This window comes from Ursus maritimus, unplaced genomic scaffold (genome assembly GCF_017311325.1).
Source record: "Ursus maritimus isolate PB19 unplaced genomic scaffold, ASM1731132v1 scaffold_6, whole genome shotgun sequence".
NCBI classification, from domain to species: domain Eukaryota; kingdom Metazoa; phylum Chordata; class Mammalia; order Carnivora; family Ursidae; genus Ursus; species Ursus maritimus.
In genome coordinates this window covers 23,784,911-23,810,985 of record NW_024426774.1, presented here as the reverse complement: position 1 = coordinate 23,810,985, position 26,075 = coordinate 23,784,911, and the positions used below count along the sequence as shown (strand labels likewise).

The following is a 26,075-nucleotide window of genomic DNA, read 5'->3' as shown; positions in this document are numbered from 1 at the left end:
AAAGAAAAGAAAAAAAATAAATAATGGGCAAAGGATCTGAACACACATTTCTCCAAAAAAAATATACAAAATGACTAATAAGCACATGAAAGGATGTCTGACATCATTTGCCATCAGGGACATGCAAATCAAAACCACAATGAGCACCTCACACCCACTAGGATGTTATAATATAACTTCTGTAGAATATCCCTATAATCAAAAAGACAGATAACAGTAAGTGTTGGTGAGGCTGTAGAGAAATGGGAACACTCACACAGTGCTGATGGGATTGTAAAGTGGTATAGCCTGGAAGAGTCCAGAAGTTCCTCAAAAGAATGAAATAAGATGAAAACAAAGAGGGAGGCAAACCTAAGAGACTCTTAACTATAGGGAACAAACTGAGGGCTGCAGGAGGGGTGATGGGTGGGGGGAATGGGGTAACAGGGCTATGGGCATTAATGGGGCACTTGAAGTAATGAGCACTGGGTGTTATATGCAACCGATGAATCACTAAATTCTACCCCTGAAACTAATAATAATACATTATGTTAACTAAATTGAATTTAAATTTTAAAAAAAATTTTAAATTAAACATGTTTACCATATGACAGAAATTTAACTCCTAAGTATATACCAAAGAAAAATTAAAACATATATCTACACAAAAACTTGTGCTTGAGTGACCACAGCAGCATTACTCATAACAGCCAAGAAGTGCTCATGAACTGATCAATGGATAAATAAAATGGGACCTATCCATACAATGGAATACCTCATTATTTAGCCATAAGGAATGATGCACTGATACATGCTACAGCATGGATGAACCTTGAGAACATGCTGGGTAAAAGAAGCTAATCACAAAAGACCACATATTGTGTGAGTCCACTAATATGAAATGTCCAGAATAGGCAAATATATAAAGACAGAAAGATTAGAACTTGTTTAGGGCCAAGGCTGGGGGAAAGGGGAGTGTCACTGCTAATGAACAGAGGGCTTCTTTTTGAGGTGATGAAATGTTCTAAAATTAATTGTGGTAATGGTTATACAACTCAATGAATATACTAAAAATCACTACCAAATCCACAGCTGAATTCTCTGTAGAAATTGACAAGCTGATTCTAAAATTAATATAGATTTGCTGGGGAACCTAGAATAGTCAACACAAACTTGAAAAAGAAGAACAAAGTAGGAGGACTCATACTTCCTGATTTCAAAACTCATCACAAAGCAACTAATTAAGACTGTGGCACTAGCATAAGGACAGACATATAGATAACACAATAGAACTGAGAGTTCAGAAACAAACTTGTTTGTCTATATAACCACAATATGACCCAGCAACTGCACTCCTGGGCATTTATTCCAGTGAAATGAAAACTTAAGTTCACACAAAAACCTGTACATGAATGTTCTTAACAGCTTTATTTAAACAGCCAAACACTAGAAATCACCTAACATGTCCTCCAATGGATACCTCCACACCAAATAGTAAGGATCATAAGGAATACCAAGCAATACCAATACAAGAAAAAAGAACAAACTATTGATACATGCAACAACCTGAATGACCCTCCAGGGAATTACGCTAAGTGGAAAAAGACAATCCCCAAAGTTTATACACTGTATAATTCCACTTACATAACATTCTTGCAATGGCAGAATTCTAAAAATGGAGAACACATTAGTGATTGTCAGAGAAGTGGGTGTGTGGCTATCAAAGGACCACATAAGGAACCCATATGGGGAAACTGTTCTGGATCTTGGCTCTATCAATGTCAATATTCTGGTTGTAATACTGTACTACACTCTGCAAGATGTTGGGGAAAACTGGGTAAAAGGTACATGGGTTCCTTTTGTACTATTTCTTACAACTGCAAGTAGCGCTACAATTACCTCAAGATAAACAGTCTTAAAAAGAAGGTAGAGGAAGATTTGACCACAGACAGAAGAGGAAAAAGCAATGTGGTCACAGACACAAGGACTGGAGTGATGTGGCCACACCAAGAAATGAAGGAAGGCAGTCACCAGAAGCTAGATGAGGCAAGGAACATATTCTCCCCTGGAGCCTCTGGAGGCGGCACAGTCCTCCCACACTTTGACCTCAGCCACTGATTCTGATCTCAGACTTCTGGGCTCCAGAACTGTGAAAATGTAATTGCTGCTGTAGTAAGCCACCAAGTTTGTGGTATTTGTTACAGCCGCCACAAGAAACTGATATAACTACCCATCTCCTAGAAATGTAAAGAATTAACAAATATTCAGAAGTCTGAATTGCAACTGCAAAAGAAAACCAGATACAATTTTAGAGTTCTTAATTCAAAATAAGAATATTAACACCCCTAATTTTTGAGAGTTAAAGAAATCTGAGATAAAAAGATAAATGAATCTAGCTTTGGGAACAATTATGTCCAATGTAGACTGAGTTCCCTGAAGATTAGCCCACTCAATATACAAGAACTATTTATAACAGCAGCTCTAGGAAAGATTCAATCTTGATTAACTGACTTCTAAGTTATTTCTTCTCAGAAGGAAAGAGAAGGTAAATTAAGCTGGTTTCATTACAACCATAAATAAACTAAGCAACATAAGGTTACTCTAGCACCCTCTAGACTACTTGAGATTATTTCAGTCCTGCTTCTACACTTCTCCTCCATTCTTACAGAGAACAAAGCAAACATGATTCTCCCTTTAATTTAATCAGTTGGTCCTAATTAACAGTCATGCTGAAAATACAATTTTAAGTTTAAATTTGTAGGTATTCACATTTTTTTAAATATTTATTTATTCTAGAGACAGACTGCACACAAGCAGGGGGAGGGGCAGAAGGAGGGTGAAAGAATCTCAAACAGGCTCCAACTCCCTGAGCGTAGAGCCCAACTCGGGGCTCGATCCCACCACCCCGAGATCACAACCTGAGCAGAAATGCAGAGTTGGCCACTTAACCGACTGAGCAATCTAGGCATCCCAATGTTACTCCTGTAATTCACAAACTCTGCAGTTTGAATACTACATCATAAAACATCATTATATGTATGTTTATAACACAAACAATAAAAACCACTAATACATTTTTACTGAATTTCAGAATGATATAATGACACATGCAGGAGTATTAAGAGTGCCAAAACAAGGGGTGCCTGGGTGGCGCAGTCGTTAGGCGTCTGCCTTTGACTGAGGGCATGATCCCGGCGTTCCGGGATCCAGTCCCACATTGGGCTCCTCCGCTGGAAGCCTGCTTCTTCCTCTCCTACTCCCCCTGCTTGTGTTCCCTCTCTCGCTGGCTATCTCTGTCAAATAAATCAATAAAAAATCTTAAAAAAAAAAAAAAAAAAAGAGTGCCAAAACAATCACAACACAGGAAAGGAAAAAAGGGCAAAAGGATGCCTCATTTAAAACTCCCCCATCATAGGGGCACCTGGGTAGCTCGGTCAGTTAAGTGCCTGCCTGACTCTTGATTTCAGCTGAGGTCATGATTTCAGGGTTGTGAGACTGAACCCCCACATGGGGCCCCTAGATGGGCATGGAGCCTGCTTAAGATTCTCTCTCTCCCTCTGCCCCTCCCAGCCCCTCTTTCTCTCTCTAAAAAAGAAAACACTCTCACATTATAAAAAGAATCACCCTAAGTAGCTACAATAAATTATGTTCAACATGGATATTCAGAAACTTTGAGCATAACTTGTAATACAATCATACTCTTATTCAAATAATAATCTCTTACACTTAAAGCCACATAAGTAGAGTATATTTTAAATTTAAACTGAATTAAAACAGGCATTACTGCAGACTCTGGAACTAGACTGCTTAAGTTCAAACCCATGTTACTTATTTAACCTTTCTGGGCCTCAGTTTCCTCAAAAGTAAAATGAAGATCATAACAGTATTTACCTTATAGGAGAACTAAAGGAATTGCAAACTTAATGCACTTGGAACGTAACCCAGTATGTAGTAAGCACTCAACAAATATTAACCGTTACGATTATTATCATTAGCTACTAGAAGAGACTGTCACCATGACTGCCTATGGACCACATGTTTCACAGCTGTCATGCTTCCCTTTCATCATAGAAAACCTAGAGGTGACAAGAGGGGACAGAATCTCCGTGATCTTTGTAGAGAAGGCATTGATTTATCCCCTCTCTAGACAGTAAACTCAAGGACAGGAATCATGTCTTATTCAACTCTGTCCCCATCACCAAGTTCATGGTAAGCGTCCAAAAATGTTCAGGGTAAGTAAATAAAATTTTGGTGTTCAAGCCGCTTCTAGTTACCATCATTTTCTTCTGTAAGCCCACATAGGCAATTTTTTATTTACAGGCTACACAATAAAAAGAAAACATTAATTCTAAGAAAACATTTGTATTACAGCAACAACAGGACAGCAGAAATAGTAAGAGCCACAGACAAAGCTGGCTTCCCCAAGGCACCTAAACATTCCTGTGGGGAAAGAGTTGCTGTCTGAGCTAAAAACAACCCTCTTCCCGCCACACTCTGGGTCACACAGAACCCTACGAATGGCTGCCGCCACTCACTTCTCCTCCTCCTCATTCTCTTATTCCTAACTTCCGTGGTCATTTGCTTTCTGACACCTGTAGACAGCAGCTCACCAACACTTAAAATTCCTGTTTCATGCATTCTCCCAAGGGGATTAACTATACACTTAAAACATAAAGTGGAGGTGAGCTCTTATTTGAGTTGGAAAACAATGGGTAGCATAAGTCTTCCCTTTACTGTCCCCAGAGCGGCAATCTACTTCCTGTAAGGAAGTGAACAATTTCAGTTTTCAGAAACCCCAACTGTGAAAGACTGCTGATAAAGTGGTTCATCACCCCTGGTCAGCCTACACTGACGGTGCCCCTCAGGTATCCCTTCCGTTTGCCTCCGGGGTTATCACAGTAGGATCCTCGTGTTCCCACTGCCAGATAGAGGGAACTAGGAAAAGCGCAGTGAACACTTTCTGCCAAATCAGGCAAGTTCATCAAGGCCTTCTGTGAGCTTTACTCCACGGCTACAAGGAACTCACCAAGGGCTTTGCTTAGCTGCACTATTACATCTAAAACCTTGCAACCACGGGGGTCACAGTAGTCCTCATTACCCAAGAGCAATCAGCACAAATAGAAAAAAAACACACAATGATTTCTCTTAAACAGAGACATCACACAATGATGAAAAAGAGACTGGGGTAGAATTCCCCCCCTCGAAAACGAAACACAATATAAACCAATTTATTTTCATAATGTATTGGATATTAACCAAAATTTAGGTTACACTTGCAACTATGCACACCAATTCTTAGGACAAGGAATTAACAAGGAACTGGGACATAACTTTGTGGCCAAACTGTAAAACGGCAAGATATGAGAACCTTTATTTCACAATCGTAACAAATTATAACAAAGAAAATTTATACAATTATAACAATTATAGCAAAAGAAAAATTCTAGGTTTCATCATTTATTCCTCTGAAGCCTCTCATGCTCCTTTTTAAATTCTTATAAAGCATCTCTTTCATCATCATTCCAGCTGGGTTTCCTCATCAAAAGTTAATTAGTCTAACATTGCCAAATTCTCACTAGCACCCCTTTAAATTATAACAGAAAGTGCACAAATATCAGGTGTGCAACTTGAATTTTTACATATACATATACCCACAAAACGAATGCCCAGCTCAACATATAGGACATTTCCAACACTCCAGAAGGTTCCCGAATGAACCACCATTCTAACTTCTATGCCCAGGAAAGAGCTGTACCTTATTTTTGGACTTCATTTAAATGGAATCATATGGTATGCAATCTTTTGTCTGGCTCATTAAGTCTATGAAACCCATCCATGTGGATATATCAGTAGTTCCTTCTTTAACTGCTTTTGTAATGTTTCCTTTTATAAATATACCACATTTACTCATCCATTCTGCTGCTAATGTACCTCAGGTTTTATTTTTTAGTTATTATGAATAAAGTTTCTATGAACATTCTTTTACTTTTTTTTTTTTTTTGGTAGACCTATACATCCCTTCCTCTTGGGTATATATCTAGGGCTGGAATTGATGGATTATGGGTAAGATTAAACACAGCCAGTTTTCCAAAATGATTGCACATTCCCACCAACGTATATGAGATTCAGTTGCTTTACAATACTGGCACTAATAATCTTTTTAATTTTAGCCATTCTGGAAGGTGTGTAGTAGTAGCTCACTGTTTTAATTTCCATTTCTCCATTGGGCGTCTCCATTTAGGACTAATAATGTTGAACATCTTTTTATATGCATACAGACCATTCAGAGATCCTCTACTAGAAAGTGCCTGTTCAGAACTTCTGTATGTATTTTAAATTGTCTTTTTCTTATTAATTTTACACATACAAACATACACACACATATATTCTGGGTCGGAGTCCTTGGTCAGATATATGAATTACAAATTTCTTCTTCCAGTCTGTATTTTGCCATCATTTTCTTAATGGTATCTTTAGATGGAGAGATGTTCTCAATTTTAACAAAGACTGACATCAAATTTATCAATCATTGTTAGAGTCATTGCTTTCAGAGTCCTTTTTAAGAAATTTACTCTCGTAGCACTAGAGTACTAGTTCTGACTCTGAGGTTTGAACAGTTCTCAGCCTTGCTCTGAACCCATGAAATCCTGTGTCTCTGCAAGGTTTCCAGTTTCACCTTGCAGTCAATTTAGAATGCATTCATTCATGTTTCGTTGTCAGATGCTAAACAACTCTACTGTTACGAATGTTTGAGTGGAGATCAGTTTTACAACTACAGAATTCATTTGTGATTACTTCCATATTATAATAGACTTCTGTACAAGTATATTAAAAACCTAACGTAAAAATAAATGAAAAAAATCCTCTAATACCTGTTATTCTAACATTTTACCCCAACATACGTTTAATGATTCTTCCCTCTCCTTTCCAGTGGCTTTGCTCCAGGGGAGCCACCTTTTCACTAGACCCTGCTGACTTTTACGATACAATTGAGTTTTCTGTAGTCTACGAAACCAGAAGACTACAGGAAATTATAAGCCTGGTTCTATTAGATCTTATTGACCCAACAACTTCAAAGGCTTTACAATTCTCCCAAAACCCAGTAACAAAGAACTTTCTGCTCTACCCTTAAATTAACAATATCTCCAGTCTGCAACCATATTGTTCCCCAAAAAAGCAAAACAAAACAAAAAACACCTGACTCTTCTTGCTTAGCAAGTGTTCCCCTCTCCCACCCTATTATTCTTCACACCCAATCAATCTTCCATTCTGCTTTCAAAAATGTGTGTGGTGGACTCTGAACTCTGCTCTGCCAGCGAATGCCCTGGTTCACTCCCTCGCCACCTCTTGCTTAGAGTATGGAAACTGTCCTTAACTAGTCTCCATACATTCTTTCACCCAGTCACCTCTCCAGAACTGAAACTTGATCGTATTACTCATTTGATTAAGATTTTTCTACAGGTCCCAATGCCCACGTGATAAAGTCACTCTCTCAGCTGAGAATTCACAATCTTTCCTCTGTGCTCTCTCAGCAATTTCTGCAAAATTCTGGTCTGACCCCTGGACACCCACGCACTCTCACTCATTCTGACTCTCCACTGCTAACTTCTTTGGCTGGAAGCACTTTCTCCTTTACCCTGCAGTCAGCTCCCTTCCTATCGTGGCCAGGGCCACCCCAACAAAACCAACTGTTTCCTTGTATATATTCCCACAGCTCTCTGTACCCACCACAACTGTATCTGAGGTCGTTTCAGACTGCATTAGTTAATTATTTATTTGTCTCATTCACTGGTCAACAAACTTCTGGACCTGGGACTTCTCCCTGGACTTCCTGAAGGATAAGGTCAGGAATTTATCTTTACAAGCCAAAGACTTGGCAGGGCAATTCCATAAAGGCTCAAAGGATAAATGAATGTCCTAGTCACTTTTATTCATATCTTTTTTTCTATAAATAGACTTGAATACTTTATACAAATACATCAAAACAATGAACCTAAGTTTTCTTTCAAAAACCACCCAGCAAGTTATTTTTTTGAGAGTTTAATAAAAACTAAAATCTCCCTTAATTATTGGTTTGTGCTTCCTGTTAGGAATTAATCAACTCTTTGTTTTGAAATTTTTTAAAAAAGGGCATCAAAAGTAGGATGACTATACCACTTAACCAAAGTAACTGCAGTCATCACCATATAAATCACTACTGGATGCCAACAGAATGAAACATGGTTATTAGTTACACAATACAACCAAAGGATCACAAACAAAATACTTCACTGAAAAATGTGCTGCTATATATCCCCTTAACACATAACAAGTCTGTATGATATAAGAAGAGTACGGTATGCACGGTGGTTAAGAACACAGTTGTTCGATTTGGTGCCTCAGTTTCCTCATCGTAAAACAAAGATGAGTGAGTACTCACTTCACAAAGTTGCTAGGTGACTGAGTATGCACACACAACATCCTTAGTTGAGTAACTGCATGGTAAGAAATGTCAACTGTTACTCCTATGTTTTTCACTTTTGTAAGCCCTTTCATATATATCGTCTTGGTTTTTTTTCCCCTCACAGAAGTACAATGAGATCGTTTGGACAAGAAATGCTTTGCCCATTCTAGAGGTAAGATACTAACAAAGAGGTTATATGATTTCCCTAACATATTGTAAGCGGCAGAGTAGGAACTAGAAACCACAGCTACCCCAGCCCCAGGCCAAACTGACCAAATCTCCAGGTAGCAGTCTGGAAGAAAGTCTTTTGGGTTTCCGCCAACTGTTTCCTCTTGGTGGTGAGCAGCAGCCAGCCTAAACACCTGGTGGGGGCAAATGAACGAACCCATTTGGTCTGATTAAAAGGTAGGAGAAGCCTCACTTTCACGATGCCTGACACACAGTGAACACTCCAAAGACAGGAACTACTGATAACTGAAACACAAAGTGCTACTGCGCTTTCTCAATGACAGAACAAGGCACTCCACAAAATCAAGCCTGCTATCAAATAAAAAGTCACTTGATATTATGCTTAGCTGTCACAAAGTACAATATGGCAACAGAAACTTTTTAAAGAATAAAACTTTTATAAAATAGATAATTTTTTTACTATCAAAAATCAAGTTTTGCAAAAAGGACTTTCATTAAGACACTTTTTGAAAACTAATTATATTTCATGACATATCCTTGCCCAGATAAGCAACATGAATAGACAATATTTCATCTCTGAAAGGCCTTCACCATACTTTTCCCTTCGTCCCTAGGCTTAAACGGAATCCCAGTCCTCAGCCTTATCCACAGCCACGTGCACACAAATACAGTTATTGAGCTTCGAAGGCAGAGGCAATATTCCGGGGAACCCATCTGAAGCGGGTTAAGTACAAGGAAGAAAAACGTCTCTAAAACACTCAAGTGCCCTTTTTATTTTTTCTCTTCAGTGAGCAGGTAGAAGCTAAGATACACCTTAACAATCAGACTCTACATCAGTTCCTGGCTGGGGCCGACCTTTCCTTTCGTGGCACTGCCACCCTGGCACCTATGGGCAGGCATCTGGCGCCTGAAAGATACACAGATTAGGGCTCGACAGCCCACGTCCAAGCCTCGCACGTGGAGGACACTTTGGGACATTTTGCACATGTTATTTAACAGTGGCAGAAACAAGCTATGCTCGGGGCGAGGCAGCTCCCGGACCCGTCCAGGTCTGGAGCGGCAAGGTCCTGACACTAACTGTAACACCGACGGGGCACCTGGCCTGCCTAGCCCTGCAGCCGCCTAGCCCTTGCCGAGCTGCCCCGCGCTGTCCCGCAGCCCCCCGACGCCTCCGCCTGCCTCAGAATCGCTTCCCCGCGCCTCCCCTCACCTGAGCCGGCCACGCCGCCACCTGCGTCCAGCCCCCAATTCCTGGTCAAGTGACCGTTACCGGGGCCTCAGCCCGGGGAGGCCCACGGCTCAGGGATAAGTGTCCGTGGGGCTGCTCTCCCGCCGCCAACTCGGGGATCCCCCGGCCGCCGCCGCCATTTTACCGGCGCGTAATCCCCCACCTGACAGTTCCGGCCTCCCACCTGTGACCAGCAGAGGACGCCGCGCGTCGCCGTGGGGGTCGCGTGGACGAGCTGGAGAATCAGTGGGGGTCACAACCTCCGAGCAGAACCCGCCGCTAATTCATCCCAAAGCGGGGAGGCGTCCGGCCCGTCGCCCTAGTAATGCGTCCCGGCAGGCTCCATCCTGATTGGCTGCGAGCGCCGTGACGCGACGGCGTCCCAGGCTGCGTGGGAAGCCCGGGTCCCCGGCGCCCCGCCCCTGCTCCCCTGCCGGGGGCACCCCGAACGCCCGCAGTTGAGGGCTCCCTTAAAGGGACCACGCTCACTTCCTTGTCTGGCCTCGAGGAGAGCCGGGCGGTGTAGGGGCGAGAAACAATAGCCATAAGAACCCTTGGGGGCATTGTCCCAGGGAGCTTAATTGTTCCGCGGAACCTTAAGAGCTTCAGAGTGGAAAACAGAAATCTGGGGAATTTAATTTACAAGCCTAATTTATAGCCTGAGGTCCCCAGGCAAATCAGTAGTAGAACCAGTTCTAGAACTCAGGTTCCTGATGAGCATACCACGTTCTCCCTGGCAGGCGCAGTATTTCCCCACTCTAGAGAAATTTCCCTCCTCTGAGCACCCGCACCCTTACATCACACCCCTTGTGAAAGGCGTTCATTGGTGTAGGAAAGACGTTAGGGCTCGAAGCCAACTGCCAAGAAAGAGTTCTTGAGATGTCTTTGGTGAAGAAAGGTGATTTTATTAAAGCATGGGGACAGGACCCAGGCAGAAAGAGCTACAATGGGGTAGTGAGGGGTGGTGATTATATACCTATAAATTGGGAGGGGCGTTAGGAATAGGATAAATCTCTAAGGAATTTTGGAAATAAGGTTTCCAGGACCTTGAGGGGAATAGCTATTGTTAGGAAAAGGTCGTTTATTACCATCTAATAAAACCTTAGTTAGCAGACCCTTCAGATATATATGGGCGGGCCATATGCTTGGGGGATGATTGCCAACAGGTATTTTAGGGGGTTTACAGATAAAGGAAATGTCTAAAGGCATTTCTATATACTAAGTAGACTTACAGGATCCTGGGGGTCAGGCTAAGATTGCCTTTTACCCTTAGCAAAGTATTAATACCGAGGCAGTTGAGTCCCTAGAGGAATGTCACTCTGCCAGTTTCAAGGACTTGCCAATAGGCTGTAGATTGTAAGGAAATTTAGTAATTTTTCTTCTGCCTTTGTTTCCCATATTATTCATCATTTTCTACTGTGGGGTATCTGCCCTCTAACCTACTAGACTCTAAACCTCCTTAATGGTGGGGACTGTGGTTAAACCTCTTTTCATTCTTTTTTTTTTTTTTTTTTAAGATTTTAATTATTTGTTTGACAGAGAGAGAGACAGCCAGCGAGAGAGGGAACACAAGCAGGGGAAGTGGGAGAGAAAGATGCAGACTCCCAGCAGAGCAGCCTGATGTGGGACTCTACCGGCTTCTTGCTCAGTGGGGAGTCTGCTTCTCCCTCTCCCTGCCCCCCCCAAATAAATAAATAAAATCTTTTAAAAGAAAGTGTAATATTGTCTGTCCCATATAAATGTCATTTTTCCCTGAATGTGATACCATTTTGTTTATTTTCTTTGTTCGGAGAGGGGGAGCAGTACCAGGGGCTTTGTTTGGCTTTTCCTGCTACAATAGTTCCTACACTATGGGTTAAGAACCAATACGAGGGTTGTGTCAACTGCTAAGTATGTCCATTCCAATTATACATTCAGAAATCAGGGAAATGATCACCAGGTTGGTAAGCGGACCCAGTGGACCCACTGTGAGACAGACCTGAGAGGAGACTTCATTTATTATCTGATGCCAATATGCCCCAACTTTAACAGGGGGCCCATGATGGTGCTTTGGACCCCTGGGTATACCCATCGACTTGGACCCCGAATCCAACATCTCTCAAAAGTTCAGAGTATTCCTCTTTCCCCAGTCGAAGGTTATGCAGGGAATGAGCAACAATCACTTCAGAGGAGGACTGAAGAAATGGGAATATACTTGCTGTGCTGTTCTAGGTCCTTCCTCATGGACACCCAGCCTCTCTCAGTCCATGTGCTCTAGGTCTGAGAACAGGCTTAGTTCTTGAAACCAGACAAGAGACCATGACTTGTCATTGCAGTGAGATTGACCCCAGCCATCCACTCATGCTTTCTTAATCTTCTCTGATTAAATATTGATCAGTACCCTTTCTTGCCACTCATCTACTTCTTGTCCTTAGACATACTGTGTTCTCTTATTCATCTCCATAGATCTGCTCAGCGTCCCTGGCTGCCGCAGGCGTCTCTGCTAGTCTAGGGTCCTGTTCTCTCCATTGTACTAGGGGGTCCTATCCTACAGCAGCGTCTTTCACCACCAGCCCTGGTCTACAGAATTCAAACACCACTGAGCTTCCCAGTGATGCTGGTGCCCCCTCTGGAGCATTTGCTATTTGACCTCAAGCATAAGCATTTGACCTTAATAGCCATCCAGGCCCTCTTGAAGAACATGGTCAGCTGAAAGGTTTTCTGGTCTTATTTGGTCCATGTATTTTAGCATACTTACTTCCCAAGCCTTTTTGATTCCTGTGTCTGCCTTCTGCCATGATAGTTCTGCCATCTCTATTTAATTTTTTAAAAAGATTTTATTTATTTATTTGACAGAGAGAGACAGAGAGAGAGCACAAGCAGGGGGAGTGGTAGGCAGAGGGAGAGGGAGAAGCAGGCTCCCCGCCGGGCAGGGAGCCCGATGCAGGGCTGGATCCCAGGACCCTGGGACCATGACCTGAGTTGAAGGCAGACGCTTAACCAACTGAGCCACCCAGGCACCCCTCTACTTTATTTAATGTGGTTGTTACTTTCCCCAGTTTCCAAGAATCATCCCAGCCGTGTATTAGAACTGGTTCCAAGAGCTCTTGCCACGGTATTAAATACTGTCATGAGAATGTGCCTCTTATTAGCAAATTTCCCTAAACCAGCTTTACATTCCACGTCCCTTAATCCAATACACCCCTGATCCACATCTAGGCATATTCCCCCCACCATGAGTAGGTCCTGCTGCCCCTGTGGCATACAATCTTTTCTCTCCTTTATAGCCCCAGAACCTCCCTCAGCAGATCAGGGTGAGATCCGACCCACTTTAAGTGAGGGTGGCTTCTACATTCCAAAAGGGAGAGAGGCCCACTTCTACAGGTATAGATGGTTCAGGGAATCTGAGGGTTCAAGGTTCTCAAGTGCGTCTACTCAGATATCCCAGCCCTAGGTCTCAAGGTTCCTCTTTCCCCCAGTGTCATTGAAATATAACTGACGTGTAATGTCGTGTAAATTTAGGGTGTGCATGATGATCTGATATACACATATATTGTGAAATGCTTACCACAATACGGTTAGTTGACACATCTATCACCTTAACGAGTTACCTTTTTGTATGTGCATGTGGTATTCTGGAGCATGAATTATACCACAAGGTTATTCAACCTTGAGACAAGGCGGCCAGCCACTTGTATTCCTGTATCAGTCGGGGATTGACTGCAGGCTGCCTGAATTCCTGTATCAGTCAGGGATTGACTGCAGGCTGCCTGACGGTGGAGGGTGCATAACGAGCTGGGCAAGGCGGCTCCTATTTGGCTGAGGGGAATCCTTCCAGAAACGGGGAAGCTGTGAGCCATTAAGAATCAGTGCTCACAGCAGCAGAGGGATGGGTGACCTATCTGGGACAGGCACCAACAGCATTCACTACAGATACAACATGACAGCTAAGTCAGTGTTAGTATTTCATTTCATTTCATTTCATTTTTTTCATTTCATTTCATTTCAATGTAGGCTCCATGTCCCATGTGGAGCCCAAAGTGGGGCTTGAACTCACCACCCTGAGATCAAGACCTGAGCTGAGATCAAGAGTCAAGATTCAACTGACTGAGCCACCCAGGCACCCCAATGTTAGCTTTTTAAAAGAATATATATATGATCACGCATGTCTAGAATATCGGGGAACCCACTGCAGTAGTTGCCTCTGGAAAGAAGAATTGAACACCATTAAACTGACACATCAATGTATTGCCTTTGTACCCTCTGACTTTTAACCAGATGTATGTATTACCATTTTAATTCGGGAAGGGAAAAATTAAAAGCCCCTTCAACGTGCCTATAAGATTAGGACATGCTATGAAGCTGCTCTACTACCCAGAAGGGTAGTTTTCCCCGAGTTTCAGAATCCTTCCTGAACCCTACACCAGAGTATCACAGCTGATGAATTACTCAAGCTCATGAGCCATTGATTTGATACTCACATTTAATAGGGCGCTCTCTGCAATGCTCAGGGAAACACTATGACAAGCAGGAAATCCCAAGTCCTCGTTCTTATTGTACTTTGGTTATTTGGGGGGGTACTCTCTATGCCCATGTAATTGCTTCCTCCACTTCAAAACGGGGTGGTAATGAGGAAGAATATGTACTCAATAACAGATCTCAGGAAGAGGCAAGGAAGCTGCTGCCAGGAAATCAGGACTAACCCTCCGGTAACAAGTGGAAGGAACACACGGCCCAATGCTGGCAGAGGCCACAGGACCCAACAGGAGGCTGAGCGCTGCCCATTTCTTACAGCTTGGTTTCCCTGTTAGCAAAAATCCCTGTGGTTGAGACTTAGCAGACTCTTCGTTACCCAGCAATATTCTGGAATTCAAAAGCTATTTGAAAGCAAAGGTTCTGACTTGCTGAGAAGGCACTGTGTCCTAGGTAGTTCAGGAGTCTCAGTGCTGGAATGAGTGGCTTGGAAGATGCAATACATTGATGTTAACACAAACCAGTGGTGGAATCCAATTCTGATGGCTGTCTTTCTGCTGCTCCAGCTCCAAAAGGGGGTATGTGGGAATCCCCCTACTGCACACACATCCACTTTTTGCTGACTTCTCCAGCTTGCCTCTCCTGGATCCCTGGCCCTTTGTCTCTGGTGGAGTTCAGCAAATGGGAAGCACCGACAGGAGTCTGCAGGGTGGACTGAGACAGAGATCAAGGCATTGTTTCCCTGGGCTCCCTCCCTGTGGGTCTGTGGGCTTCATACTCCACCCAAGGCCACAGCTCCTCTCCTACAGCTCAGCTCTCACTGAGTCCTGGGACCCCTTCCCTCCTCCTATCCCTTCAGGATGTGTGGCCTGCCTGATTTATCATAGCTATCCCTGGGCTGCTTCATAATCCTCTATTAGTCTTACCTTTATAGTAATCCCTTTAACTCTCTCCAATCATCCCTTCTGAACATTCCATTTGTTTCTTGCCAATACCCTACCTGATACATCAATGGACCAAAATTTTGCTTAGGCTAAAAAGATTAAAATGCCAGAAAGTAAAGTTAAATCCCTGGTGATGAATCACTCACCCAACACAGACATATACATTTGTCTTCCTGCTTTTTAACACAAACCCTCTGGTATCAGGAAGAAATGCTTTCAGCCATACGTAACAGCACACTCAATTTACAATGGCTTAAACCACTTGGGTACTTATTACTAATTACTCAAAGGATAGATGTAGGCTGTCTCAGAATTGGTTTTATAACTCAAGGAGGACAGCAAGGACCCTGGTTGTTATCGTCCTTCTGCTTTGCCTTCCTTAGCTTTTTGGTTTTAAATGTTCATGCCTGTTGCCTCATAGCCACAAAATGGTTGCCACCAGTACAGGCATCAAACGCAGGAAATAGTAAACAGAGGAAAAGGTGTTCTCCTTATTGATGAGGGAACAGAAGGCAAGCTGAGAACAAAGCAGAAACTGACGCCTGCAACCTCCCCCCCACACACCATGGGATGTGTGTGACTTTCCTCAGGCACTTCTGGCTGCCCTAAAGGACAAAGAAATAGTTAACCTATAGATACCACAATCCTGCAAGACTTAAGTCTCCCTCAGTTTTGCAAATGTCTTTAGCAGTTCAAGAAAGAAGCGTTTCTATCAATAACCTAGCTTCCAGAAGGGAATGTAGATACAATTAAATGTCTTTATAATCTGCAGGCTCCAGGAAGTTCCCAACCATCTTCATGTTAATGCCTTGCTAGAGGGCAAAACCACCTTGACAATGGCAAGGCTTCTGGTATCTCGTGAATCTTCTTTAACATATGAAAGTACTTTCTCAACCTCCCTTTTTTCCTTACCTCCCCCAACCCCATGGTATAAATCAGCCACCCCTCACAACCCTGGTGCAGCCCCTCTTTCTGCCCATGGGTCCTGTCCCCGTGCTTTAATAAACCACCAATTTTGCACCAAAGACGCCTCAAGAATTCTTTCTTGGTCATCGGCTCCGGACTCCACCCCACTGAACCTCGCAAGTATTCCATGTCCTCATCACTTATGAGGCTTTATCTTTTTATCCCCGGAAGAAAAATCCTCTCCAGAAACATCCCCATAAATGTCCTTGATTGTCTCATTGGCCAGAACCTAGTCACATGGCCACCTCTATTTGTAAGGAGTGTGGGAAGGCAAGCATCCGACTTTCCAGAATCTACAGGGGGAGGTGACAAAAGGGGGGTTGCGAATCAAAATTGAGTAAACAACCAACACTGTTTATCACATTCTATGGGGCCAGTGAACCCCTCAGCCCAGCTGTCCTTCTCTGAGAAGTTAATTACGCTGTGTCTTAGTAAGAAATGTCTGTTACCTCTTCCCTACTGTTTCTCTAAATGGTAATGAACTTTAAGGCCCAACTCCAATTCCTTCAGCATCTATTTATAACCTCCATTGACTCGCCCTGACGTCTACATAATCTGTCTGGGATGGCCACCCAGAAAACTGTACTAACTGTATTTTCTTAATTTCTGTATTCTTGCTGCTCAGGGGCCGGGGCCTCATTCCTGGAGAGAGCTGACAACGTGCCCGCGAGCCTGCCTTTCATACGTAAACTAACCAATCCAGAGCACAGCCCCCACCCCACCCCCACCGCCCCCTACATCTCTTCTCTCTGCTCTTCTAGGCTAATTTCCCTGCCCTAATCACCCCAAGGCCCCTACCAGACAACTTGGGACATCACCTCTCCCCCAGAGCCTGCTGAAATTACTCAAACTAACCAATCCTCAACCTGCTTACTCAGCCTTGCCTGTCCCTTCCCATGGAAACCACAGTAAAGGCTTTGCCCATGTTGTCTTCCCATTGCTTCACCTCCTGACCAAACCCGGTGCTTTCCCATATGGCCTCTGGGCTGGGCAGTGTCTCCTCCTTCGGGAACTGTGAATCACAGTTTTTTCAATGGCAGTCTTATGTGTTGACCTCACCTTACCTGAATAATAAAAGGTATATTTTTTAATGAGTTTTTTTTTCTTTAAAGATTTTATTTATTCATTTCTTTGAGAGAAACAAAACCCTTCTCCATAATCTACTCCCCTTGGTGGTTTCCTACCTATTGTCCTTTCTATCCCAGGACCAGCTCTGTAGGGTTATTGTTCCAGGACTACAATTGGTCACGTCTTACTGTCCTTCCCTAGAATAGGCACACGTTCCCCATGGTCTTCCGACCAGAGCACCTACCAGACAGACCATCTTTCCCTGCTAATGTTGCCACTGCTGGGAATTATAATTTAAGGTAGGCCAAGGACCACATGCTTTCAGCGTTGAGGAGAAAGACACAAGGGGCATTATAGGAAAGAACGCCATGCCATCTGCTACACACTAAATTATGTAATTTTACTATAACCCCAGAAATTATATATTGTTCTCATTTTACGGATGTAAAAATGAGACTCAGTGTATAAGTTTCCTACCACTCCTGTAACAAATTATCATACACGTGGTGGCTTGAAACAGCACGGATTTATTCTCTTACAGGTGTAGAGGTCAGAAGTCCAAAATCAGTTTCACTGGGCTATCGCCCAGGTGTTGGCAGTGCCCATCCCTCCTGGAGGCTCTGAGGGGAGAACCCGCTTCCCTGCCTGTTTCAGCTTCAAGCGGCCATTGGCACCATTGGGTGTATGGCCCTGTCTTCCATCTTCAAACATCTCACTTACTGATCTCCGCTCTCCACATCTCATCGCCTTCTCCTATTACTATGGAAACACAGGAAAATGTCCCTCTGCCTCCCTTTCGCTTTTCTCCTTTTTAATTGAGTGTAGTTGACACACAATGTTACATTAGTCAGTTGCAACATAGTGATTCCACAAGTCTGTACGTTATGCTGTGCTCACCCCAAGAGTGGCTGCCGTCTGTCACCACACAACGCTATTACAGTATCATCGACTCTATTCCCTGTGCTGCGCCTCTCATCCCCGTGACTTATGCATTCCATAACTGGAAGATGTACCTCCCTCTCCCCTTCACCCCTGCCTCTGTCTTATAAGGACACTTGCGATTACATTTAAGGCCCATCCAAATAATCCTAGATAACATTCCCATGTCAAAATTGGTAATTTAATTATAATTGCAAAATCTCTTGCCATCTAAGGTGACATTCACCTTACATTTTACGGATTACAGAAATGAGGACTGCATGGTTTTGAGGGCAATTATTCAGCCTATCACACTGGATTTCACTAAGCTGGAATCATAGTGTCAGCATTCCTGCATGCTGCAAGGACTGCAGGCTTCTGGAAGGTCTAGGGGGGAATCCATCTCCCTGCCTTTTCCAGCTTCCAAAGTTCATTTGCTCTCCTTGGCTTGCGGCTGCTTCCTCCTTCAAAGCCAGCAGTGAGGGGCGCCTGGGTGGCACAGCGGTTAAGCGTCTGCCTTCGGCTCAGGGCGTGATCCCGGCGTTATGGGATCGAGCCCCACATCAGGCTACTCCGCCATGAGCCTGCTTCTTCCTCTCCCACCCCCCCTGCTTGTGTTCCCTCTCTCGCTGGCTGTCTCTATCCTGTCGAATAAATAAATAAAATCTTTAAAAAAAAAAAAAAAGCCAGCAGTGAAGCATCTTCAAATCTCTCACTGACTCCAACCCTGCTTCCTTCATCACTTCCCCTTCTTTGACCTGACCCTCCTCCCTCCCTCCCTCTTTCCCTTATAAGGACCCTTGTGATTACACTGGGCCCAGGAAGACCTCACCTGCAAAGTCCCTTTACCATATAAGGTAACATAGTCACACTTAAGGGTTTAAGACCTGGGCATCTTTGTCTTTGATGTGGCAATTATTTCTGCCTCCCCCACTCCTGCTGAAAGNNGTTCGGTGGTTGCTGGGGACAGGGGTGGAGAGGAACAGAAGGGAGGGCCTACAAAGGAGCAGGAGGAACCTTTTGGGTGTGATGTCTCTGATCATCATGACTGGGTGATGGTTTCACGGTTATACACAAATGTCAAAACTTATCAAATTATATGCTTTCAAAAGTACGTGCAGCGCACTCTACGTCAATTATTCCTCGATAAAGCTATTTAGAAATTAAATGTAAAAAAAAAAAAAAAAAGCAAACCTCAAGGCTTTGGCCAAGTGTAGGAGCTAGACCATCCTGCAGCCAAGATGCACCCCCAGTCCATCTGATGTCAAACCCCATGCCCGTGATAGAGTATCGCTTCCTTTCTCCTCACTTCTGTATGTTTGGGACGATCATGTTTGCCCTTTAGGGCTATGAGTATATGGTACCTGCTTGATAAATGGTCACTTCCTTCCCTTTCTCCGTTTACGCTTACTGACTGGCCAGAGTTTCTAAGTATCCTGGCCCATGTTCTATGTCAAAGAACCTGAAAGTTGACATTTTCTTTAGGAGAAAGAGAAAGGCATCTGAGAAAAAAATGCCAAATGGAGCCAACAGGATGGTAAATAGATCTTATCTTCAAGGATTCTCAGCCACAAATGCCCCAGACTGTAATATGCAAACCAATGTCTAGGATCAGACTAGTGTGTTATTCGAGTCTCTTAGAAATGTAGGCTGGTTCTTTTGGTTGCCTGGCAATGAGAGATAATTCCCATGAACAAATAAGAGGCTGCAAGCACATAGAAGGTGCCCCATGTTACAAACTAACAATGGCATGAATAATGCTTGCTGTATCAAGGTCACAAAGCCCTCCCTGCTTGGTGCATGGGGGTGAAACACAACAACAGTCAAGATACCCAAAGCCGTTTTCAGGGTTTCCTCAAAAGAAGAAAATATATCCATCTTTCCATCAGTTACGTATTTATGTGTTTAGAACACAATATCCTCAATTCTTAGATAAATGAAACTGTTTAGAAAAAAGGGCCCACATTTCCATTTTCCCCTGAAATTCTTCATGGAACACTATATACCCAGGGCTGCCCCACCCCTGATGGCACCTGTTGTAGACTTAAGATTCGAGTTGTAGATGTCAGCTTGGATCCATTTGCTTAATCTCAGTATCTACTATTTCTACCCAAGGCCATGCATGTCAGATGATCATATTCACCTTATGTTGGTCATACCCACCAACCTAGGGAAATAGGAATAAATAAATGAAAACAGTGATGAGAAAGAGAAGATGGAAGAGAATAGGAGATCTGCAGTCCTCAGTTTACCACTGCGAAGCACTGTCCAGCAGGCAAGCTACTAACATACAGTGCGTTTAAGACGGATAGTCCTGGTTTCAAAATTGGTAAATATAGTAGAGAGCCAGACACGAGGATTGAGTTCCACTGTCACTTGTCAATCCTACAATTTGAGGCAATGAATTTAACTTCTTTGAGCCTCAGTTTCCCCATCTGTTACATGAGAGTAATAAGTAGTTTCTGGCCATGGAACTGTTACAAAGAGATGCTTAGCAGGTAGACGTTGCTTTCTCTTCCCTTCTTTTTCTTGTGTCTGCCTTTATCTAATTTAGCTTATGAATTTGTTCCAGCTAAATGCCTCTGGGGAGATGAAAATGCGAATGTCAATCAACCCAGAAAGAAAGTGCTAGTACACTGCGACCCACGGTGAACCATTACTCCTCCAAAGCACTGAGAGTAGGCAGTTCTGGCCGGCAGCCATGTTTTGGCACTGAATCATGTCCTGTTTTGCATTGTGCTCTAATTGTTTCAAGTCATTTCCCCCTCTCTCGGAGTCAATTTCCTAGCCAGTTGAAGCCTGAGCATGAATAAGATCCTCAGTAAGCCCTGTCTAGTTCTTCTCAGTTCCCTCTCCTAACCATCTACCTTCTGCTTGCATCATCGAAACCCTGCAAATAGTAACGGTGACAGAGAGCTAAGCAAAGCCCTTTACTCAGAGTAAGTTCTCTGCAGCATAAGGCTGAGGCCATGCTCCAGGCCTCTAGTTGCTGCCTAGAACCCCGGCTATCCTGGGCCACCCTAGTAGAGTCATGACCCGCTACGCTCAACTCCATGTCCACCCCTCCGAGAGCATCTGATGACAAAGAGGAACCTCTGAGCTCAGGTAGCTCAAGGCCAGCGTTTGGAACGGGGTACTGTTAGAATTAGGTGGCTGGCACGTATTCGTAGCTTCTGTTGCTTCCCCCAAGGTAGCTGAGATGGTCACACTTGGTGCTCACTCTCAAGAAGCATGGTTCTCAACTTTGGCTACACATTAGAGCCCCCCCCCACCCCGGGGGAGTTTTTACAACAGCAGAGATTATAATTGTATTGGTTTGGGTTGGGGTCTGGGCCCTGGTATTTTTTAAAAGCTCCCCAGACAATTCTAAATGCATTCAAGGTTGAGAATCATTGATCTAGGTCAGAGACCGGAGCGTAATTATGGGGGCCCCATGCCTGATTTTCTGAATACGTCTGCAATAGCATAGAGATAAGCCCAAAGTGGGACAGTTCAAAGAGTGAATGACTTTGTGTTGGAATTCCCAACATTTAGCATGATGCCTCCCACATTGTAGGCGCTCAGTAAATGTTTGTTGGACAAATAAATGGGTGAAAGAACAAACAAGCTTGAGATAATATAATGGAAAGAGCATTGGACTACAGGCCAGAAAACCATGTTCCTTGCTGTGATACTGTGGTTCATAAGAAATATATACTCAGGGGCGCCTGGGTGGCACAGTTGTTAAGCGTCTGCCTTTGGCTCAGGGCGTGATCCCGGCGTTATGGGATCGAGCACCACATCAGGCTCTTCTGCTATGAGCCTGCTTCTTCCTCTCCCACTCCCCCTGCTTGTGTTCCCTCTCTCGCTGGCTGTCTCTATCTCTGTCAAATAAATAAATAAAATCTTTAAAAAAAAAAAAAAGAAACATATATTCAGTCTTCCTCCTGGTTCCTGGTAGAGTTCCTAAAACCCTTGAAATTTCCTAAGCGATGATAACAATCTTTTGTTATGTTAGTGAGGTGATTTTGGAAAGCTCCTAGGTCACCTTTGGCTGGGGGCTGGTTGCCAGGGCAACAAACCACAGGGTCAGAGGGATGGAATTTTCAGTCCTAGCCTTCCCTCCTGTCCTACCTCTGGGGAGAAGAGAGGAGCTGGAGACTGAGTTCTATCACCACTGGCCAATGATTTAATCAATTATGCCTGTGTAATGAAGCCTCCCTAAAATCCCAAAAGGATGGGGTTTGGAGAGCTTCCAGATTGGTGAACATGGGAACACACAGGGAGCGTGGCATACTTTGAGATCATGGAAGCTCTACGCCCTTTCCCACACACCTTGCCCTCTGCTTTTCTTCCGGAGCTCGTCTTGTAGCAGAGCTGTTCCCCTGGCCCCCAGTCTGATCCCAGCATGACTGCTCTTGTGAGGGATCTTGAAGCCATGCTAGCTGACCCACATCTCAGCCCTGCCAGCAAGCCTTGAACAGGAGGTCCTTGCCTGGGGCCTCCCTGGTTGCTGCCCACTCCCTGATTCTCGCACAGTACTGGCCCCAAGTGGGTGCTCCGTGGGTAAACGAACGAATGAGCCTGCATTTCTGCGTCTGTGTGCAGCTTTAACATATGCCTCTGTCTCTTGTTTTGTCAGCTCTCCAGCAACCCATCTGATGGCTGTGGACTTGGTCTCTTGAAAGGGGCGTGAATGTTCTAGCTCCTCAGTCTGAACGTCCCCCTGCTGCCACCTGGGAGAAGCATCCGCTCTACCACCCACAGCTCTTCGGGCCCCCACCAGCCAAGCCAGACCTTGGCCCTTCATGTAGGGGTATTTGGAATTCAGACAAAACACATGGTGTTTGCCCAGGATCTTGCTGTTTTTATTTATGTGTTTAAATAACTTGTTTTTTTTATTATTACAAAATAACACATGTTCGTTTGAAAAAAAAATTGGAAAAACCAGGCAAGCAAAAATTAAGAAAGTGCAAATCTTTCATAAATCTCTCAGACTCGGAGAATCGCTGTTAAATGTTCCTAGTTGTGTATGCAGGCACACACGTGTGCGCACATGCGGACATATTTAGAACCATGGGATCATCCTGTACTTAGTGATCTGTAACCTGCTCTTTTCCCTCACCGATGTCTCACTGCTTTAAACTGTCAGCTTGCACTATTATTTATCCCTACCCCCAAGTGTCTCCTTCTGTTGTCTTTAGTTGCTTACAGTTTTTTACAAAATGAGCAACCTAAGTCAGAACACCCCAAATCAATCGGCATTACGGAGGACTTTTCAGCTAACTAACTGATACAGTGGTCATCTGCTTTGACTAGCGATGTCTACTCAGAGAGAAACCTTACATGCTAGAAAATGTTTGTTCCATCCAGAGCTCCAGGGCTCAGGCTTTAATAGAAACAAAGAGTTTACTGAGCAGCCATAACCTTAAAATTGCTACAGTTTCTATGAAACTGGAAAATTCCATCGCCACAGCCAATGTCAACAGCACAGGCAAGAAAGGAATGTAGGAATTCAAAGGAAGGGAAGAATTTGATTAAGAGCAACTACGGGGTAACTGGCAAAAACTCTACGAAAATGACCAGAAGGCGCCGGCTTCCAGCATAGGCGTCCAGAAATTAGATTATAGGCGCTGGCCCTCCCTGAGGCGGGTAAGGTGGCAGGCATGCAACACGTGTTTGTACAAAGAATGAACCTAGGCTGGATTTCGGATTCTGGCAGACGTGCAACCAGCTCCCAGCATCCCAGGAAGCTCCTCCCCTTTGGGGGACTACAGGTCAGGTCGCCTGTGACTCCCACAAATGCCATGCCTCCCGGTGGAAAGCATGATGCCTGGCAGGGGGGTGTGGGCAGGGGGCTTGCGGGGAGGGCACTAGGGTTCACACTGAAAGAGAAGGAAGGAGGTGTAACTCGCATCACGCATCAGACAAGAAGAGCTTAAATTGCCATAGCTTCCAGGTCCGTCCTTCCCACCGAGAGCACTGCAGAGGACTCCAAACCGGCTCCCTTCTTTTCTGATGCCGTTCCTACACCACCCACTCACCAACATGCGGCCCAGAGTCATTTTCATAGTCGAACTCTGCAATTTCTTGTCCTAAATGTTCTCTGTTCCCTTTTTACCAGTTACAAAAATTTTTCTTATGAGGACGTTAAAGATTTACTCTATTCCCTTTCAAATATGCCATTATTAGCCACTCCGTACATAACATGCTCCCCTAATGTTTATGAAAAGCAAGTAATACTTGCACACTCTTTACAACTCCAGCAGAACCGAAAGCCCATGGTGGAAAACATTAGTCGCTTGCTTCAGCTCCCTACCAGTTCCTACCCCTGCCCCCACTGTGGTGATTCTGTTGGAGCTGTGCTTCTCTTCTTTACTGTCTAATATTTTTGTAATGTAGTTATAGCGATAGGCAACATTTTCTAATTTAAAGATTTATTTTATTTATTTTTTTATTTTAGAGACAGAGAGACACAGTGTGTGTGCACATGAGTGGGGGGAGGGATGGAGGGAGAGATCCCCAAGCAGACTCCCTGCTGAGCATGGAGCCTAACGCTGGACGCCATTTCACAACCCTGAGATCATGACCTGAGCCGAAATCAAGAGTTGGGACGCTTAGCCGACTGAACCACCCAGGAGCCAAAAACCGTGGATTATCGAATTTAAGTCTTATAAAACCTTACCAAGTAGGTACTACTATTATTCCCATTTCATTTCACAGATACGGAAACGGAATCAGAGAGGGTGAGTGACTTGCTCCAAATTGCACAGCTGCTATACGGTGGACCTAGCATCACTTCATATTGCTTTTATAATTTTAAGACTGGACTCTGCGTGTTCTTCACGTCTCCTCACTCCAAGTTCAGCATTATCAGGGCAGAATCTCAGTAACCACACCCATCCCGCCAGCTGGCTCGGGCATTCCTTAGACGAGATAACCAGTGGAAGAAAAATTCAAGAAACTGAGGAAAGATTAGCTTCAAAAGAAACTGTAGATCAGCCCCTATTGCCTGGAGAAGGGGCCCCCTTGACTTGGGGCCTGTAGTGTGGAAAGGTGGTTTCTTTTCTTTCTCTCTCTCTCTCTCTGGGCAATTTTTTTCTCTTCCTTTTTATGTTTTTATGTATATACGTATTTACTTAGTGTTTCGGAGACAGAATTAATAAGACGATTTTTGATCTGGGGAAACAGAAGTGGCAGAGCAAAACTTGTCCCTTGCTACTCTCTGAGGTTTTTAGAACACCTCACCCTGGAGAGCGCTTCCCTGGGTCATTTTAATTCCATGAATCCCCTCCGCACTCCAGGGTCCCTCCTGCAAACAAGACAAGGAGACTGAAACAGAGTCAAATGACCTCCAGGGAGTCCTGGAAACAGAAACTCCTCGTACGGAGAATGAGTTCTTCGCAGGGTCGTTTTGAGCATGCAAGCACAATACTGCTCCCGAGAGTTCCGGGTACACAGGAAGCGCACCCGCGCCCCAGCACACTGAGACTCAGGCAGGGGAGAGCGCATTTGGGGGCTGCTGAAATTGACCATGGCTTCAATTTGATTTAGAGAAGTGGAAAGTTCCAGTCTGTGTTGGAACACCCCCACGGGGACAGGACGATAGAACTGGAACTTTGCATTCGGACATGATACAATGACTTCGCAGATGCTCTCTGGTACTCAGCACTTGAGACCCAGGAGCTGGCTTCAGCTTGAAAGGAGTACACTGAAAAAGGCAGGTGGGGACCCCTCGGAGATTTCAGGTGTACAACACAAATGCATCGAGCATTGCTTCTGCCAATCAAATCGGAGAGGAGGGTGAGTGAAAGCAAGCTATGGATTTCTCCACCATTTCTCATCATCCCCATGGATAGGTAAATAGCCCAACAGCTCTTCCTTGGTTCATCAGACTTGGAAGTGTACA

The 26,075-nt window shown here is 44.1% G+C and overlaps 1 protein-coding gene across 9 annotated transcripts in view; it reads right to left on the bottom strand.

Moving 5' to 3' along the window:
• The window catches only part of LCLAT1 (lysocardiolipin acyltransferase 1), a 198,295-nt gene extending 188,080 nt beyond the window's left edge, over positions 1-10,215 (bottom strand). For 2 of the 9 annotated variants that reach the window (XM_040623054.1, XM_040623059.1), the window contains exons 1-2: positions 9,822-9,996; positions 8,696-8,784 (exon numbers count right to left, since the gene is read on the bottom strand). The gene's annotated coding sequence lies outside the window, so the exon portion shown is untranslated. The other 7 variants (XM_040623057.1, XM_040623053.1, XM_040623058.1 and 4 more) reach the window with 7 other exon arrangements.
• Positions 10,216-26,075: the final 15,860 nt, after the last annotated feature.